This window comes from Manis javanica, chromosome 6, assembly GCF_040802235.1.
Source record: "Manis javanica isolate MJ-LG chromosome 6, MJ_LKY, whole genome shotgun sequence".
NCBI lineage: Eukaryota > Metazoa > Chordata > Mammalia > Pholidota > Manidae > Manis > Manis javanica.
The window spans coordinates 90735770-90755471 of record NC_133161.1 but is presented as its reverse complement, the minus strand read 5'-3'; the positions used below and the strand labels follow the sequence as shown (position 1 = coordinate 90755471).

At 35.8% G+C, this 19702-nt stretch overlaps 1 protein-coding gene across 1 annotated transcript in view; it reads left to right on the top strand.

Annotated features, from left to right (window-relative positions):
• COG5 (component of oligomeric golgi complex 5) overlaps positions 1 to 19702 on the top strand; it is a 386458-nt gene that overhangs the window by 277084 nt on the left and 89672 nt on the right. The gene's annotated exons all lie outside the window — the stretch shown is intronic.

Here is a 19702-nt window from a genome sequence, read left to right as displayed (position 1 = left end):
AACTCTACCTGAATTTTCCTGTATAAAGGGTATAAAGAAGTTGATGTTGAAGAATTTAGTTAATGCCAGCAGAATTATTTTTAAATCCTAACTAAAAGATATTAAAATGCAGGGACTTTATCATTTTTTCTTTATTGTTAAAAATGAAGATGAAATAACCTGCATCATGAATTGAAAGTTGTTTATACATATATGATCCACAGGACTTTTTCCTTAATTTAGTTTTGTCATGAAATAATGGCACAGGGTAGTTGCAAACAATGAAATATACACACATCTCCTAGTTAATATCTTCTGAGTGTAATTGTTTAATCACTGAATATAAAAGCTTTGAATGTACCTAGGCTTTTTAAAAGGATTTTTAGAGTGTATAGTTCAATTTTTACTCACAAACACTGATTTCAAGTACCTAGTATACATAAACATTATTTCGTCACTGGCAACTCAGGGCTTAATAAACCACACTACCTGCTTCCCTTGTTCTGTTTCTAAAAAAGTATGCAACAGGGCAGTGACCACAGAGGTGGTCTTCATGCACGTGTGGCCAAACAGAGCTTAAGCAGGTTTATTTAGGACTGATTGATTACATTTACTTCTACAGATCACACTACTCAGAGAATACAGTTCATTTCCCTACATTAGGTATCTGTTTTGGTCAGCATTTCTGAGATGTAATGTATATACAGTAAAATTCACCAATTTTAAGCAGAAGATTCCATGGACTTTGATATTTATATCCTTTAATCTCCCTCACAATTAAGATATAGAACATGTCCACCCTCCTTCCTTCAAATTTCTGTCATGTACTTTTGTAGTCAACTCCTACTCCCACCTTTTGGCTCCTGGCAACTAATGTTCAGCTTTTTGTGAGTTTAAGTTAAGGTTTTCCTATATTTTCATGAAACTGGAATCATGCAGTATTTATTCTTTTACGTCAGCCTAATTGTTTTAAGATTCATCCATGTTGTTACATTTACTAGTTGTCCATTCCCTTCTTACTGCTGATAAATTAGTATTCCATTGTATAGATATATATTTATCTTCCAAATGATAAAAGTTAATTTTGATAAATGCTAGAGTCCAGCTCCAGCCGAGGGGTGGGATGCCCAAAGGTGCAGGATGGAGTCAGCGCACGGAGAGACAGGACGTGGAGTCAGTTGGAGGAGTCTCTCAACAAAGTGCCAATGACATCTTTATTTATACCATTTTGCACAAGGATATGATTATTTTTTATTTATTCTTTTGATTAACAAGCATAGGCAAGCTTTTTCTTTCTATTTCCTTCTGATTTATACATAGTTAGCCAAGTGTCAGACAGGTGACCTTTTCCTGTTCCTTGACCTAAACTTTTCTTAGTAACATGTACTCTATTGTATCTCTCGTTTCTATGCAAAGCAGTTTCTAAGTAATGCATGTGACCACAGAAGCGTGCAGCATGTAGCAGTGACTATGGAGTATATCAGTTCAGGGTGAAATACAGGTCACCCACTGCCACAGTTAGCTAGGCAGGTATTATCATCTATATTTCTAGAGGCTTTAATAAATTTATAATCAATCTAAAACCATAAATTCATATCTTCATCATACACCCTTTCATAGGGCACAGTAGGCAGCAAAATAAATTTCCCTATCCTATCCATATTTCTCTTTCCTCTAGGCGGATACCAAAATTTCCCTGATATATAATATGCAGGTACCCATGGCTCCATCACTGTAGGGACTAAACCGGGAGTTTTTCTTTTCATGGCGTTGCTGACTAACAGGGTTATTCCATTCAGTATTCCCCCATAACTCTTATTTCTCTAATTTTCCTATAAAACTCTTCATTACTAATTTCACTAGCATTGCAAACAAGGGGGGCATTCCCACTTAGGTGGAGATGGGGTAGTCAATGTCTGACTAACTGACTGCAGGGTTGGGTATTCCATGCCAAGATCGCCATCTGGCCTCTGCGTGCTCCATCCTTCAGGAGCACTGTGAAAAGCTCCTGGGAAGTTTATGTTCTCCTCCTTTCCATGCTGCTTATCAAAGGTTAACTTAGCCCTTGGCAAAAATGCAAGCAAAAGCAAAGCCAATAGTATAATGGAGAATAACAAAATCAAGGTGGGTAAGAGGGGGAGCCAGCTGCGAAGGCCCCTGCTTTGCGGGGGTCTTCCTCCAGCCTGAGCTTTGCTACACAGCTTTAGTAGCATGGCTCCCACCAGATAAAGTCCACTTTATTAATTTTGGTTTTATAATTTATGATTTTTTCCCTAATAAATCTTTGTCAAAAAAGGCCAGAAGTATTTCCTCCTGTATTTTATTCTAGATGTACTAGGTTCATTGGCTTTAATTTTTTAATATGTTGTGAGGTAAGAGTCAAGGTTCATTTCTTTGCATATGCCCGAAAAGATTATATTGACTGCCCTGGTGGTCCTGTTGCAAATCAAGTGATTATATACGTGTAAGACTACTTCTTCTGTTCTGTTTTTTTGTGGGTTTTTTTTTTGCACATCTGTGTTTCTTTAAATACTGTATGATTTTAATCACTGAAGTATAAAGCTTATTTTAATCCTACTTTATCTTCTTTATCAAAACAATTTTGGTTATTCTAGGCCCTTTGCATGTCCATGTATATCTCAGAATCAGGTTGTTGTTCCTATAAAATATATTCTGGGATTTTGATTAGGGTTGCATTGAATCTACAGATCAATTTTGTGATGAGCTCACATCTTAACAAAATATTGAGTCTTCTGATCCACAAGTGTGATATATCCTCCCACGAATTTAGTTCCTTTACATTTTCTCTTATCAATGCTGTATAGTTTTTAGAGTGTTGGTCTAAAAAAATCTCTTAAATGTATTATTGTTTCACGTACTTTGATAGTTTTTAAAATTTTACTTTACAGTATTGCTCACTGTTAGAATATAGAAAAACAATTGATTTTTATGTGCTGACCTTGTATTGTTGACTTCACTAACCTTATATATTAGTTCTAGTAGTTTTGAAAGATTTCTTAGATTTTTCTATATTGTGGTCATAATTTACAAATAAAGACAGTTTTACTTGTTTTCTAATCTGGTTTCCTTTCTTTCTCTTTCTTTTTCTTTTTGCCTTACTATATTGGCTAGCATCTCCAGTACAGTATAGAATTGAAGTAGTTTTACCCTTGTTTACAATCTTAGAAAGCTTTCAGTCAACCTTAATATGTTCTTAAATGCAGGCTTTTCAATGATAATCAAGTTGAGGAAGTTCATATCTATTTCTGTTAGAGTTTTTACTTTGAGTTGTTGTTGATTTTTTCCAGTGCTTTTCTGCATCCGTTTAGGTGATCAAATTGCTCTAGTTATTTTAGTCTGTTAATATGATAAATTGCATTGATTGATTTTTCCAGTGTTGAACCTAACCTTGCATTCTTGGATAAACACCACACAGTTATGATGTATTTTCCTCCTCATATATTGTTGGATTTAAATTGCTAAAATAGTTTAGGGTTTTTTTAATTCTATGTTTATGTGAGGTATTGAACTTCAGTTTTATTTTCTTGTAATGTCTTTTTCTAGTTTTGATATCAGATTAATGCTAACCTCAGAGAATAAGCTGGAAAGTATTCTTTCCTCTTCAGTTTTCTCAAGCAGTTTGTTTGGGATTGGTATTCTTTCTACCTTTAAACGTTTGGTAGAATTCACCAAGGAGTCATCTGGCCCCAAAATTTTCTTTGTGAGAAGGTTTTAACTTCAAATTCAACTTCTTAGATAAAGGATTACTCCATTTATTCCTTCTTGAGTAAGCCTTGGTAGTTTATGTCTTTCAAAGACTTTTTCTAGTTCATTGAAGTTTTATAATTTACTGGCATAAAAGTGTTTTAAATGCTTCCTAATTACCCTTTGAATATATATGGAATTTGATGTGATGTTCAATATCTCATTCCTGATAACATTAATTTGTTCTCTTTTTCCTAGTAATTATGGCTGGAGTTTTATTAATTTTATTCATGTTCTCAGAAATCAACATTTGGTTTCCTTGATTTTTTCTCTATTTTCAGTTTCATTTCTTACACTTTTTGTTTTTCTCTCTGCTTTCGATTTAGTTTGCTCAAGTTAAAAGAATAGTGAAATAAACATCTGTATACCTATGCCTTTGATTCAGCAATTATTAATAGCTTTCCAACTAAATGAGCATTTTTAGAGCCTGACATTTTGTTTGAAATTTTAAAATATATTAAGTATTTTAGGATGTAGGTTATAAAATATCCAAATATAGCATTATATAAATACAGCCTTTTAATAGTTTCTTATTCCATGTATGAAAGTAATAGATTTTCATGAGAACAATTATAATTATGAAATTTTCTTTATCATTTGATTTCTTACATTGTAAGCCAGTTATGGTTAATGGAAACATTTACTAACATACGAGTAAGAAAATACAAAGATGTAAATTTATCTATAAAATATATAAGCATAATTATAATATTAATCAAAACCTAGGATTTTAGAATAAAAAAAGACAAATGTGAAAGCTTATTTATGGCTTTTGCAAGGTATCTGTTTTTAAGCTTTCATTAAAAATATACCTTATCACTTTAAAAACTTTTAAAATCTTGGAGTTATATTCAGTATTTTCTTTTCTTTAATATGTAAACAATTTGTATTTGGGCTATTCTCTCGACAGGAATGTACAAGAATTTTACTTTGGTACTGGTTGTTTGTCTTCCTTTAATATTCTTGTTCTGTGATACTGTCAAGTTACTTAGAACCAATTTAGTCCTTTTGAGTCTTGCTCTCAAGATTTATGAGCACAATCTGAACAGTGTTTAGTCTAGGGCCAATTATTCTCACCACTGAGGCAAGACATTTAGTACTGTACCAAATATTCTGTGAATTACTAGGTCTTCCGGCCTGGCTTTCAGGAGCAGATAACTCTTCTCAGTCTTGTGTGAGTAATAGGTATATTCTGTCTAATCCTTTTGCATGGCTTCCCCCCAAGACTTTGGGAGTTTCCTTACACATACATGCTGGTTAGTGTTTTGCTGAATACTCAAGGTGGACCATTTGCAGGTCTCTGCGGTTCTTCTTTTTGTGCAGCTCTCTCTCTCTCTGGTATTCTGTCCTGTAAACTCCAGTTGCTTCTGTCTATCTTCCCAGTCTCTGCAGCAGTAGGGGTAGCAGGGTCTCTTTTCCTTTCATATGCCATGTCCTGGAAATTCCTGCTCAGAAATACACTGGGACAATTGTTTCCAACCCTGTTTCCAGGGTTATCTCATTTGTTTCCTGTCTCTTAAAAATCATTCTCTTTTATTGTATTGTTTTGTTGTTTGGTTTTTTGGTTGTTTCACATAGGGTAATTCTGGTCCCTGTTACTCCATTTCAACCAGAAGCAAAGTCCCTCATCTAGTTTTAAGAACAATGATTAAAAGCACATTTCAAAATATTATATGGTATGTATGTGTTTAGTGGTACTGTCCTTTACTTCTCTTTGGTCGTCTGCTTTATTATTTTCTTTAACCATTGCAAACCCTTAGCACACTCTGCATGCCCTCCCTTTTCCCATTCCGTTCACTCTAAGTAACCCCTTATCTACTGAGTCATCAGGACAGTTAATGTCATCAGGAAAATCCATCTATCCTCTACCTTCCCTCCAAAGAAAAGCCTTATTTCCTCCCCATGGGACTCGGAGTAAGGTAACTCTCTTCTTCAAAGCTACCCATTCATTAATGACAGCCTGTCTGCTTTTTTTTACCACTTCCTATCAGCGACATCATTTGTACCTCTCTTTTTTATCTTGCTTTTCTCTTTTCCTTTTGGTTTCTTATCCTCAGACACATGCCTGTTCAAGTTGCTCTAGTTTAACAAAAACTAAAAAACTAGAGAGTTCCTCTTTATTTACTACTTAATCTCCCTTTCTTTTTTTTTTTATCTAAACTTCTCTAAAAAGTAGTTTGCATTTTTTGTCTTTATTTCATACTGTTGATTTCTCAGCTAGGTTGTACTCTGGCTGTCTTTCATCATTCTATTGAAATTGTTCTCACTAAAGTAAGCAATCAACTACCTCTTAGTTACCAACTCCAGTAGCTGTTTTTCAGTTCTTATCTTGTGGGAACTATCTGGCTTGTGTAGTCAAAGAAGATGCTGAAAGGAAACACAATATTTTTAGGGAGAAAAATCCCATTAATATTTCACATTAACAGTAGATTGTTACTTCTGGTAGCATTATTACTTTAATAACTTCCTTTGGGAGAATTCCAAGGTGAGTTGTTTGTAAAATACCTTCCATCTATATAGCACATAGAATCCCTGAAGTGTTCTGTAGTACTTCTTTAAATTATAGACAGGCAATCTTAAGGAAATGCAACCATCTGCAGAGTTGCAGATTATACACAATGTAACAGATTGTCTAAGTAAGTAATATTTTGGCAGAAGATATCTAAAGGGAAATTTTCCTAGTTAGGAACATGTTCTTTCTCATTATAAATGTTCATGCTTAGTAAAAAGAAATTCTACCAGATATAATAAGATACAATCCAAGGGCTTGACAATGAATTTACTTTATTCAAAAGGAAAGGTGCCTGAATTTGTCATGGTAAGAGATTCAATATAGCTTCTATAGGAAATCTGCAACCTGTGGAATAGTTATTTCTAAGATAGTTTCTAGGTTTATGTCTATTATTTTTCTGTTGTAGCTTCCAGATAATAGTATTTGTTTAACAACCTATAGGTGAACAAATATTATGATGCATATATTTTTTTAATAATAACAGTAAAATATTATGATGCATTTAATTTTTTTAATAGTAACAGTTTGTGAAATAAACATTACATTTTGAGCTCTTTGAAGTGAAAAGATAATTCTTTGTTATCTGGTGATTTTCCCAGAATATCTCATCCCTACTACTTTGCTTTATTTTTCTCCATAGCTCTTATTACTTTCTAATATACCCAATAATTTATTTATTTATCATGTCTGGCCTCCCCTGAGCCCTCATCCCACCCCACATTCTAGAATGTAACCCCTGTAAGACAAAGAATCCTTTTTTTTATCATGGCAGTATTTTCAATGGCTTTAAAATAGTACCTGTGAGGGTAAATGTAAGTTTTCACCCAGAATTTCCTGCCTGGCCTTAGTCTATTTACATATCAATGGATGTTCACCCTGGCATAGCCTCCAGTGTATGTGGGGCAAGGGGTGGAGAGAAAAGGGCTATTCTCTCCTCCCCTCCATTCCCAGTAAGGTGCCTGCCAGTCAGCAGGGACACGCCCATGGAGTTCCTGAGAGAAGGGGCGGTGAGGGGAAGTGAGTACATGCACTGCTGAAGGGACTGGGAGCAAGGCTGCGGAGTGAACCTAAGCGAGCTGTGAGCAGGAAAACCCTTTCTCCTCCCAACCTACCCTTCCCCTTGTGCACCTTCAGTTTCTTTCTTTCTTTCTTTTTTTTTTTTTTTAGGAGAGCAAGGCAGAGGCTTTTATTTAGAGATAAAGGAGAGGACAGAGCTTCTGACTGAAGCCAGGAGGAGACAAGAGAGCCCTGGGGTGGTGCATCTCTAGGGGTTTTATAAGCGGTCCTCCTTCAGTTTCATTGGATTTATAGGGAACTTGCACTAGGTGGGGAAGCCCGTTACTCCCAGAGCTACGTTTACTGAGAATACAGATAACAGACTGAAGGAACCAGTCTGTTTTGGCCAAATTCCACCCCTGACTTCTCATCTACTATTTCTGGAGTTGAAGGCATTACCCCTTCCTTTACCTTCCCCACAGCCTCTTGCAGCCCACATTTTTCTGCTGCCCCTTCCTGCACCACTAGCATGTCTCTCAGCAGTGTGATCTTGGTTTCCAATAGCTTGCATTCCTTTTTCAGAGCATCCACAACTTGTTTTCCTGTTCAGCCACTTGCTGCCTAGGTGCATCTCTCTCCGTGATAACTCCAATGCTGCCAGAAACATGCAACCCACAGTTTTTGCCACCTCTTGGCCACTCAGTTCCCCTAAGGAGTCCCCTATTTTGGGGAGGGCCAATTCCACTGCCTCCAGCATCCTTACACTTCCCCATTTCTGGGAAGGGGTTGACACCTCTAGGAGGCCCTTTACCCCAGACCAGTCTCCGCTGGTGGATCTCCAGGTGAATCCCCACCATACATGGGGGTGGGGAGGGCCCAAGTGTCTCCCCACCACCCACTGGGGGTTTAAGGGTATTTCCCCCATCATCTATAGGGACAACCCACTGAAACATTGCACCCATGAGGACAGATTTAGGGTTCACTGGACCCTGCTGACACTTGCCAAAATATAGCTCCTGGGGGAAGGGTGTTCCCATGCTGGGTCAAGTTTCCTCTGAATCCGATAAAACCTAAGGAGGAGGAAGGCAGGTTGGGTTAAAGGGGTGTATTTCTCACAGTTTGCTTGGGTTTGCTAGCCAGGCCCCACACTGTCCCCTCTAAGCCCGGTGGGCTTGCTCCCCCTGCTCACTTCTTCTGGCAGGAACTCTGTGGGCGTGTCCCTGGTGACTGGTGGTCACCAGCCCAATTAGGCACCAGGAATGGAGGAGAGGAGAGATTGGCCTTTTTCTCTCCTCTGCTTACCCCACATCAGTCAGAGGCTCTGCCGTGGTGAACATCCATTGATATGTAAACAGACTAAGGCCAGGCAGGAAATTCTGGGTGAAAACTTCCATTTACCACACAGTCGTGCTTTAATAAATGCTTGTTTACTGGAACTAAGGAAAAAAAGAAGGAATGAAGGAAGAAAGATGCCAGTGCCCTTTTATAAAAGCTTAAGAAGTTAATAAAACCATTTTTTGAAATATGCTTAAAATATTTTAGCAGAAGAATCTTTAAAAATGTATTTAAAAGCTTTTCTGCAATATTAGCCTCTCAAAAGTCTTAAGTAAGTACTTCATAAAATTAATAGAGATCAATGGTATGTATCTGTAGTGCTTTGAAATATCAAGTGTGCATAAAAAAACACTGAGGATATGCATGTTTTAAGATTTAGAAAGCTTTGAGGCTTGAAGTAAATGCTAAAACTCATTTTCTGTACCTTTTCAAAAATATAGTGATAAATTAGGAGCCAGTCTTCCTGAGAAATAGAGGTAAAACAAAGCTATACAATTTTGATTACTTTCCTTAATGTAGGTTTTAAAAAATATTATATTAGAATAGTGTGCATGTTAAATGAGATCTTGCTGTGATACATTACTTAAAAGTTAATGTACTTTAAATATGGACTTAGGAGATTAATCTCACACCCTCATTTACAGTACCTTTTAGAATTTTGATTCTTGCAATTGAAACATTCTTTCACTAGTCTTAATGAGCTTATACGGGACTACCCTGAACACCCTGTAGCCTATAAAGAAGAAAACTTTCAGCATGTTCAAAAAGAGGAATAATTGTTGTTGAAAACTTGAAAGGTGTCTTTTAAGAAAGTACTAATTGTTTATATAATCTGGAGTAAAGTAAGTCTAGCCAACAAGTAAATTTTTGGAGACTTAAATTTGGAAAGACAAATGTGATTGTGTAATTCTCTGATAATCTTTCATTGATAAACATACATCAACATCAAATGTACAGTTTGCACAAATACAATGTCATAAGTCAATTACATCTCAATAAAACTGGAAAAAAGTAAAAATGATTTTAAAAAATCTTTCATTAATTTCCCATTACTCTTTTTAAAAAAATATTTTTGAAGTATAATACTCATAAAGGAAAAGTATAAGTAGCATGATTATACACCTAAATGAATGTTTGAAATCTCAATACAGCTATGTAACCAAGATCAAGAATAGCATCAAGATTAAGAAACAGAGTATTAATTACCTGACCCTAGAAGCTCTGCTCATGTCCCCTTCTAGTTCCTGCCTTTCCTTCTCCTAATAAGAGTAATCACTAGTTTATAATGGAATAGATTGTTTTTTTAAGCTGTTATTATTTTGTTCAGATAAAATCATCCAATTTCTACTCTTGTGTTTGCTGTCTGACATGTCTTGCTCAATATGTTTCTAAGAGTCCTTTTATATTGTTTCTTATACTTATGAGTCATTTTTTTTGTATCCTTAATCTACAATTACATGAGGAACATTATGTTTACTAGGTTCCCCCCTTCACCAAGTCCCCCCCACAACCCCCAGTACAGTCACTGTCCATCAGCATGGTAACATGCTGTAGAATCACTACTTGTCTTCTCTGTGTTGCACAGCCCTCCCCGTGCCTTCCCCCACATTATACATGCTAATCATAATGCCCCCTTTCTTTTCCCCCACTCATATCCCTCCCTTCCCACCCATCCTTCCCAGTCCCTTTCCCGTTGGTAACTGTTAGTCCATTCTTGGATTCTGTGATTCTGCTGCTGTTTTGTGCCTTCAGTTTTTTCTTTGTTCTTATACTCCACAGATGAGTGAAATCATTTGGTACTTGTCTTTCTCTGCCTGGCTTATTTCACTGAGCATAATACCCTCTAGCTCCATCCATGTTGTTGCAAATGGTAGGATTTGTTTTCTTCTTCTGGCTGAATAATATTCCATTATGTATATGTACCACATCTTCTTTATCCATTGGGTCATTTTTAATGTTGTAAAATATTCCATTCTGTGAATATACCATAATATACTTATCTAGTGTATTACTAATGGGCATTTGGGTATTTTCCCATTTTGAGCTGTTGTAAGTTACACTCTATGACAATTCTATCTTTTTTTTTTTTCATTGGGAATAAACCTGAAAATGGAAAATTGGTAGGTATGATAGAATAATAGCCTTCCTGGAAATCTGCATGTGTTGCCTTACATGACAAAAGGGATTTTGCAGTTGTGATTTAAGGTTCTTAAGATGGATAAATTATTCTGCACGACCCAGGTGGGCCCAGTGTAGTCACAAAGATCCTTAGAGGGGTAAGAGGGAGGCAGGAGAGTCAGAGGAGGAGATGTGATCATGGAAAGAGGTCAAAGTGATGCAATTGCTGGAAGGGGACCACAAGCCAAGGAATGTAGGCACATGGAAAAGTCAAGGAACAATTCCCCTAGAACCTTCAGAAGGAATATTGCTCTGCTGACACCTTGATTTTGTCTTAGTAAGACCAAATTTGTACTTCTGACCCCTAGAACTATAATAATTTTTGTTGTTTTAAGCTACCAAGTTTGTGGTGATTTGTTATAGCAGCTATAGAAAACTAATAAGTAGGTGATGAAGTATGCATTTGCTCAGCTTTACTAGATACTGCTGAAGAGTTTTCTAATATTGTGCCAGTTAAGCTCCCATTGACAGTATATGAGAGTTGCCAGTTTTTTCATCTCCTTGTCAACTCTTTATATATTCTATGCTTTAGTTCTTGAGTGAATCACCCTCTTTCTTCTCAGTATTTACAAATACCTAAAACATGTTTACTCCTCCCGTTTATCTGGATAACTTCATCTTTCTAATCTCAGTTATGAAATGAAGTATTCCTTGACACCTCCCTCCGTACACACACAATATGGATTCACATAATCTATCTGCTGCTATAATTTTCTTACTTATCTCACTGCATTATAGTGGCTCACCTCCCTGCTTGATTGTGTTTCCCACTAGGCTCTAGAAAAAAACTTCTCTGTGTATCTCTGTTCCATATTATATTCCTATCATTTAACAGAGTCCTCAATACATAATAGACATACTGTTGAAATGGATCCCTAATGTGTTGGATTAGTATTTAAAGGCTTTAAGAATTAGGAAATCTGAGGATAGGAACTATAAAAATTAAAAGTCTTCATTAAAAAAATAAGAAGTACTTATAAGCTAAACAAGACCCTATTATGAAGTACTTGTAGAAAACAAACAGCAGTACATATATATATATATATATATATATATATATATATATATATATATATATATATGTATGTATGTATGTGTGTGTGTATGTATGTATGTATGTATGATAAACAGAGACACAAATGATGATGCAAAAATGTCAGGATGATTATCATAGGATAAGAGGGTATCAAATAACTTATATTTTTTCCTTCTGCCTTTATATATTTAATTCTTTGCAATGAGCATTTATATCATCAGTTATAAAATATGAAGCAGTTTTCATTGAGATAAAAGAAGAGAGCAAAAACGAGATTTAGATATTCAAGTAACTTTTCTATGAAGTTGTATTGAATGGATAAATGTGATCTAGTAGTTATAGAAATGGATGAAATGCTAAGAATTGGAGAGTAGAGAAAAAGAATTCAGAGTAAAAAAATCCAGTTCACCTCACATATCAGAGTAAATTTTAAGTGGACCAAACAATTAAATGTAAAATATGAAAACATTCAAGTGCTAGAAGAAAACACAAGTTAGTAAACTAGTAATAAGGAAACCATGTCTTATATAATATCCAGCAACAATGCTGAAAAAAATTGATAGTTGATTAAAAATTTTCCATGGCAAAGAAAAAAACAAATACAGCAAATTTTTAAAAATTGTTTTAAAAATTATTAAGCAAAATAAAAAGACAAATGACAAACTAGAAATACATTTGTAACTTACATCAAAGAGGAGTTAGTATGCCTAATACATAAAAAGCTTCTAAAAAGAAAAAATGGCGAACAACTCTATAGAAAAAAATGTCACTATCTCTTAAGTATTTGGAAGATGCTCAATGTCATCCATAAACAGATAAATGCAAACCAAAGTATACAAAGACACCATTTCTCATCTATCAAATTAAGAAAAAATAAAAAATTCTTAATAACACTCTGTTGGCAAGCCTATGGGTAAACAGTCACTCTCACACATTGTAAAGTAGCAAACAAACCTTATGGAGGTGAGTTTGTGAATATCTAACAAAATTATAAAAGTATTTGCTTTTTTACTCAGCAATTCTACTTCTAAGGATCTTTTCCATAGTTGCACTAGCAAAAATGTGGAAGTACATATTCACAAGGTTCTTCATTGCATCATTATTTGAAATAGAACAAATAGGAAACAGCCCAAGTGTTCATCACTAGGTGATTAAACAAACTATAGTTGACCCTTGAACAATATAGGAATTAAGGGCGCTGACCCACTGCGCAGTCGAAAGTCCATGTATAACTTTTGGCTCCCCCAAAACTTAACTACTAATAGCCTACTGTTGATTGGAGGCCTTACTGATAATGTAAGCAGTCAATTAACACATATTTTGTATATTATGTGAATCATATATTATATTCTTATAGTAAAGTAAGCTAGAGAAAAGAAAATGTTTTTTCAAATTGTCACAAATCTCAAAAAAAATTCCATATTTTAAAATATATTGAAAAACATCTGTGTATAAGTGGACCTGCACGGTTCCAATTCCTGCTGCTCAAGGGTCAGCTGTTCAGGCCGACTTCAGAGAGATTGTGGGGTCAGGTCCACACCACCACAACAAAGAGAGTCACAGTAATATGAGTCAAGTAAATTTTTTGGTTTCCCAGTGCCTATGAAAGTTATGTTTACACTATACTATAGTCTACTACATGTGCAATAGCATTATTCTAAAAAAAGTATATACTATACACACACACACATACACACCTTAAATAAAAAATGCTTTATTGCTAAAAATGGCTGATCATCTGAGCTTTCAGCAAGTCATAATCACTGACCACAGATCACTATAAAAATATAATGAAAAAGTTTGAAATATTTCAAGATTTACCAAAATGTGACACAGACAGAAAATGGACAAATGCTATTGGAAAATGGTGCTACTAGATTTGCTCAACAAAGAGTTGCCACAAACCTTCAATTATAAATAATACCTATCTGTGAAGTGCAATAAAGTGAAATGCAGTAAAATGAGGTATGCCTGTAAAAATACACATGCATTTTTGTTTCTATTTTTAAGAATAAAACCCAGAAAAGTAGTTAACAATAGTGGAGGAAGGGGCATATGAAGAATACATGGCTGGAGAGACCGGAGGTCAAAACTAGACTTCTTTGAATGTACTTTATTGTGCAGATCATATAAATATTTTATATAGTTGTAAAACAAAATTAAAATGAAAGAAATTACTCAGTCCAAAGCAAAATGGAAAATCTTAAAGTAAATGTGTCCAGTTAGTGGTATAACCACATGGAGATGCATTCTTCCATTTGACTGTTTCCTCACTCATTTGACGACTTTACTTTTAAACACAGTAATTAGTTTCTATAGCCCCACTGAGATATACTTAAAGGACAACCAGAACTGCCCCCAAAACCCATGAACTCTTTTCAGTGGTCATGTTATTGGTGGTAGTATTACTGTTAGTCCCAAACTGTTGTGTGTGTGGTGTGGGAGGATGTCTTGCCAATGGGTTTCAGCCCCAGACAAGTTCACTATGGATTCAGCGTGACCAAAGAAATGACAATAGAACGTTCTTGGGGTGAAAGAGTTATACCCAACTGTATTTCCACTGTGGCAAGTCAATCACTAGAATCCCATCCTCTCAGAGTGAGTCTGCATGCAGAAAGCCGGTCTCTGCCTCTGGGCCTCTCTGCCCCCGCAAATGTTTCAGTCACTGTCCTTGGTGCTGCCACCACTCCAGTCTCATCTCTCCTCTCCTGCAGCCTTGCAGTTATGCCACCGTGTCGCCTACAGCACTGGGCGGAGCTCCTTATATAGATTCAGTAATGACGTATTGCTCACACGTGTGTAGTGAGCTAGCTAACCAGGGCCAGGTGAGAATCCTGGCTGCAGGAACCTTCACTTTATCCACAGAAAAAGTTCGTGAATAATTAGATTGGTATCATACTGAATCAGGATTTTCAGCATGAAAGAAAGAAGATGTAAAATGGATGAGATCAACTGATGAGGTATTTTTTCTTTAAAAATATGTAATTTGATTTATATACATTTCATAGCTCTGTTCATTGAAAAGGCCTAGAAACAGTGATGTTTCAGTAGTACTGAAGCTAAAACCCATGTTGTGGTTTTAAATATATTTCCTATTAAAAGAAACCAGGATTCTTGGAGGAAATGGCTGTAACCACGTGTACAGTAGTGCCCTCATTTCCACGCAGGATATATTCCAAGACTCCCAGTGGATGCCTGAAACCATGGAGAGTACTGAAACCTAAATAATGTTTTTCCTATACATACATACTTAAGATAAAGTTTAATTTCTAAATTAGGCACAGTAAAAGATTAACAACAATAATAAAACAGAACAATTGTACTGTAATAAATGTTATGTGAATGTGCTCTCTCCCAAAATACCTTACTGTACTTATCCTTCTATTTATGATGATGTGAGTTAATGAGATGTCTGTGTGATGAGATGAAGTGAGGGTGCATTGTGTTGTAGTATTAGGCTATTATTGACCTGCTCATGATTGTCAAGGGGATCACCTGCTTTTGAACCACAGGGTGAAAAACTGCAGAAAGCAAAATTGTGGATAAGCAAAGAGGATATCAAAGACTAGTAGCATTGTATTAAAAGGATTCAGGAAGCAATTTGAACAGACAGCTACCAAAAATGGAATAAATTAAGCATCAATAAGGATAGCAATCACAAGGGATTGAAACCCACCCAATACCGTGTCTAAATCTATGAATTCACAATGATAAAGAAATACTTATTGGTTATCTTTGATGATACTATGGAACCTACTCCTTACTTTGTACACTGGTAAAGAAAAAACATTTTTCTTGCCTTTATTATATAAAAGATACCTCAAGAAACCAAATAATTGATGGCAGAAGTTTCTATTTAAAAAATATCAATCACCTTAATAAATGCACAAAAAATGTTAAATCATCTTCATTTTGAAATCTCATAATGGATATAGGCAGTGATTATTATTAACTGTGAACAGATGACAAATTCAGACACTAATCATGCAGTAGTCTTGTCAGAAATTATAAAACCTGGAATGTGATCAAACCCCTTATCTATCACAGTGGTTTTCAGCTGGGTTACACACTGGAATTACCTGGAGAGCGTTTAAAGATCCCAGCGCCTAGGCTGCAATTACACTGAAGTATCTGAGGATAAGATAAGACCCAAACAGCATGATTTTATAAAACTCCCCAAGTTTTTCAATATGCAGCCAGAGTTGGAATGCACTGTTTTAGAATCCAAGTGTTAATTTATAGGAAATACAGAGATTGGAGGATGCAACCAGCAAAATCTACACTTTTGGAAACTACAGGATATATGACCCGGTTTCTTAAACAAAGAATTAAAAGGAATAAAAAGAGAGGAACTATAGGTGAGACTTGGTAATGTATCAACTGATTTTAATATATGGACTATTTATGGGTCCTAAATAAAAAAAATCATTAAAAAAATCACAATCAGGCAACTGTGATCACTGATCGTTAATTTTGCAAAGTGTAATAAGAGCACTGTGATTAGACTTTTTTTTAAAAAAGTAGTCTTTACTATTAGAGATTCTTGCTGAAATATTTATGGGTCAAATGATATGATGGTAATGATTGCTCCAGGATATCTGTAGTATTGGAGGAGGTTTGGCTAGGGATGTAGAAAAACAAGAATGAGTTCTTAAGTGTTAAACCTGGGTGATAGATATGTAGAGGTGAATTATACTTTCTCTTCATGTTATGTATTTGAAATCTTTAATAAGGGTTTTTTTTTTCAAAATCTCAATGAAAATATTTAACACAGAGGAAAGACGTGTGCAAAAAGGAATAAGAAAAACATCAGAAAGTAGAAACACCCAGGACAGCGTGGCTTCATGGAGAGTTTCTCTAAGGAAAGAGTGATCAACAGAGATCAAGGAAAGATCAGAAAAGTGCCCACTGCTTTTGGCAGTCAGGATGATAGCATATCATCACTGAACAAGTTTCAGTAGCATTGTGGCATTGCAGTTGGAAGTCTAGTTGCAACTAGAAGAAGCAAGCAAACATGTGTAGACAACTATTACAAAGAATGACAGGGCAGTGGCTACAAGTGAGCCGTATGTATTGTCAGGGGGAAATGCGTTGCCATGTCACTTGTATTTTTGTTTTTTGTACTGTGAGAGCATGTTTGAGCATTTATTTTTATTGATAGGAAGCTAAAAATACCAAAGAGAATATAGTCATAGTGGAGATGAGATGGGGTGGGATCAAGTACAGAAACTGAAGGATTGGTCTTCTCCTGTGCAGAAAGCTAAAAACTAGAAACATTCATAGGGGAAGAGAGGGTAAGAAGTTGAAGGTATTTTTCTCTGGTACCTTTACTTTTTCTGTGAGATAAAGGGTGGTCATCTTCGTATTGTAAGTGGGTTCAAGGTTAGTTAGGATGTTAGAGGGGAATGTGTATGCTTTATATTCCTGCTAAAAGAGAAGGTTGTAGTTTGTATGTATACCCAGTTGGTACTGGATTCTTTAATCCAGTCTTGCTACTATTGTGGAAAATAACAACAAAAAACTAAGAAACCACCTAGGGGCCATTGCCAGATATTTCCAGACATATATTTCACCCTAATTATTCCCTTAGATTTTTTCCCTTAGATTCTCCATTTAAAACTTAATATGTAAGGCTTTGATGGGATTTTCCAAAATTTGGATTTTAATATATGTTCATCTTAAAGAGGGTTTCTCTGAATTTCAAACTGATCTGTTTCCTATTCTTATTTTATCTTTATTAAGTTAAAATTAAATCAAAAGACTCATCCTCAGTAAAATGTATTTATAGTTTTAGTTCATATAAACATTTATTTACTTTTAATATATGTCTTGGACCATAGGTGTTTGGAACTTAGAAGGAAAATTACTGCTGTGAGTAGTGGAGAAAAACTCATGAACTTGGTGCAAATTGACTTACCTTTATTTTATTCTGGTACTTTGTTTTACTTCTGAACTCTTTCTATAGTTTATTTGGGCTATTTTTTTTTCCCAACAATGCTTTATAAACAATTATGTATTTTATATATAACTGATTTTGTTTTCTATTAAGGAGTGATATAATCCATTATATGCCAGTATTTCAAGAGAAGGTATTCAGAAGACTGCTGTATGGCCCTTAACATTTGACTTTTACATAGTTCTTGTTGATGTGAATAATGTATGGTTCATTTTATTGTGGCAGGTAGAGTCCAAGATGCCACTAATGATATTTAAAGGCTTGTGTAGTCTCTTCTCCTTGAGTACAGGCAGAACTTGGTTTTAACCTGTAGAACATACAAAGGGAATGTTCCTTATGTGGTTAGGTTACATAAAGACATAACTTCCATCTTGTTGGCGGGCTCTCTCTTATTGCCTACTCTGCCTACAAGCTTTGATGAAATAAGCAGCCATGTTGGAGAAGTCCATTTGGCAAGGAACTGAGATTGACCTCCAGCCAACAACAAGCTAGAAACTGAGGTCCTCAGTCCAATAACCTGCAAAGAACTAAATCCTGGCGGCAATCATATGAGCCTGGAATCAGATGCTCCCTCAGCTGAACCTTCACATGAGACTTCAGCCATGGCTGACAGCTGGATTGTAGCCTTGTGTGAGACACTAAAGCAGAGGACTCAGCTATGCCTGATGCACAGAAACTGAGATAATAAATGTGTGTTTTTAAATTAGCTGCTACATTTGTGGCAATTTGTTATGTAGCAATAGATACCTAATATAATTGTGAAACAAAATATTTCCGAATTTTCCAAAACATACCAAACCAGTAGATTATTGGCCTCCTGTACTTTCATAGTGCTAGATGATTTGGGCGCAAGGTTGACGGTGTATGACAGTATATTGGAACAAAACAAATTAGGAGAGGAATGAAATAGAAATGGGTAACAGTGTACTTACAAAGGACATACCCAACTTAGCTCTAGAGGCTGACTCCCTCAGGCTAGTATGTCTAAAGAACATGGCAAGTTGTTAAAATAAGAGCAGTATTCTCCAATGGAATAATCTACCTCAGGTCCTTTGCATTTGCTGTTTCTTCTCCCATTTAAATTACTCTTTCCCCAGATATCTAGATGGGTCATATCCTTGCTTCATCCAGAGAGGCCTTCCTTGTCCAAAATACATAAAATAAAACTCCCTGTGACCATCTATTCTCCAACTTTGCTTAATTTTTCTTCAGAGTACTCAATACTGCTTGGTGTTATGTTACATACTGATTTGTTTATTGTCTTCCACTAGAGTATAAGCTTCTTATGGGTAAGAACTTTGCCTGTTATTTTTTCACTACTGTATATGCAGCATTTACAGTAGTACTTGACATATAGTAAATGATCAGCAAATATTTGTTGGATGAATGAATGATTGAATCTTTCCAGGTAGATTGCACAGTGCTCAGTATTTGGCCAGCTGAAGGTTGGTTGGAGTTTTAAGGGGTGTTGCCTGCCCGTGACCATGACCCGAGTCAGTGGCCTAGAGATGAAGCATTCCATCTTTCCACAGGGAGGTGCTGTAGCAGAAGCAGACATACAGGCCACGATTTGGCACAGCTACTCGAGACTAAGGCAAGAGCAGTGAGTCCTGCAGCTCTGGGACAGAGCAAACATTACGGTTGTCCTCTGAAGCCTTAAACCAAGTGCTCTGGGAGTAGGAGGCAGTTAAGGCTAGGCTATTGGTATCTGGGGAAATTATTTAATTCCAAACCTAGACACTTCTTCATTCTCTTTTTGCTTCATTTGTTCCTTAAATAATAGAATGCCTAGTGTTATTCCAGATAAAGAAAATACAGAGATATGTCAAATAATATCCCTGCTCTGATTAAACTTGCTTCATAAAGGAGGAAGAATAGTCAACATAGACTAATAATTTCTTACAGTGTTCATTGCTATGAAGAAGGAAAATAGGGTGCTGAAATA